General features: G+C 51.0%; 1 pseudogene; it reads left to right on the top strand.

The window, feature by feature from the left end:
• Positions 1-89: 89 nt before the first annotated feature.
• Positions 90-580, top strand: LOC116465959 (vitamin K epoxide reductase complex subunit 1-like; annotated as a pseudogene).
• Positions 581-1,177: the final 597 nt, after the last annotated feature.

The following is a 1,177-nucleotide window of genomic DNA, read 5'->3' as shown; positions in this document are numbered from 1 at the left end:
CCCAAGTACTCCCCATATCTCCAGGTCCCGCCCGAGGTGCCCGCGGAGAAAACCAGCCACGGAGCGGGGGCGGGGCGGGGCCTGGAGATATGGGGAGTACTTGGGGGAACCCTCGCTGGGTGCGGCTCGCGCTCTGCCTGGCTGACTTAGTGCTGTCGCTCTACGCGCGCTGCACGTGAAGGCGGCGCGCGCCCGGGACCCGGATTACCGCGCTCTCTGCGACGTGGGCACCGCCATTAGCTGTCCGCGCGTCTTCTCCAGGTAGGGCAGGGGCTTCGGGCTGGTGGAGCACGTGCTGGGACAGGACAGCATCCTCAATCAATCCAATAACATATTCCCTTGCATCTTCTACACACTACAGCTGTTGTTAGGTTGCCTGCGGACGCGCTGGGCCTCTGTCCTGCGGCTGCTGAGCTCCTTGCTGTCTCTCGCTGGTTCTGTCTACCTGGCCTAAATTCTGTTCTTCGTGCTTTATGATTTCTGCATCGTTTGCATCACCACCTATGCCATCAACGTGGGCCTTATGTGGCTCAGTTTCCGGAAGGCCCAAGAACCCTAGGGCAAGGCTAAGAGGCACTGAGCCCTCACCCCAAGTCAGGCTGGCCTCATCTGCTTTGCTTTGGCATGTGAACCTTGCCCAAGGAGGTATATCTGGGTTCCTAGAAGGCCCTAGATGCAGGGCCATATAGAGTCCCTCCTCCCTCTGCCATACCCACACACGACAGTAGACCAAATGTACCACACGCTCGCTCTTTTTTCCACCCAGTGCCTCTGACTCTGTCCCCAAGGGCTGGTCTCCGAAGCTCTTGCCATTGCCCAGGGAGCGAAGGTTCTGAGCAATAAAATTTCTTCGATTAAAAAAAAAAAAAGGAATGCTAGTCTATAGAGAAAATAGCTAGAGGACACTTTTCCCGATTTATGTGTTTCCCTCCAATTGTCCAGTTGTTAATGCACTATAAATAAATTAGTCAGATTTATTAACGTTTTTATTATTCGTGTTCTGGTTACATAACAACACCAGAGAAGCAGCAGACAATTCTTTATCACAAGAAAAGCTTTTGTTTCCTTAATACATTTTAACTCCTTATTATAGATTACAAAGCCAAAAGGTTTGGTTTTCTTCCTCAAAATAGTATAACACCGTGCTGGTATAAAATTATATATGAAAACATTATGG

This window comes from Hylobates moloch, unplaced genomic scaffold (genome assembly GCF_009828535.3).
Source record: "Hylobates moloch isolate HMO894 unplaced genomic scaffold, HMol_V3 SCAFFOLD_16490, whole genome shotgun sequence".
Lineage (NCBI taxonomy): Eukaryota > Metazoa > Chordata > Mammalia > Primates > Hylobatidae > Hylobates > Hylobates moloch.
Note: the sequence above shows the minus strand (reverse complement) of the source record. Positions and strands in the feature narration are given on the sequence as shown.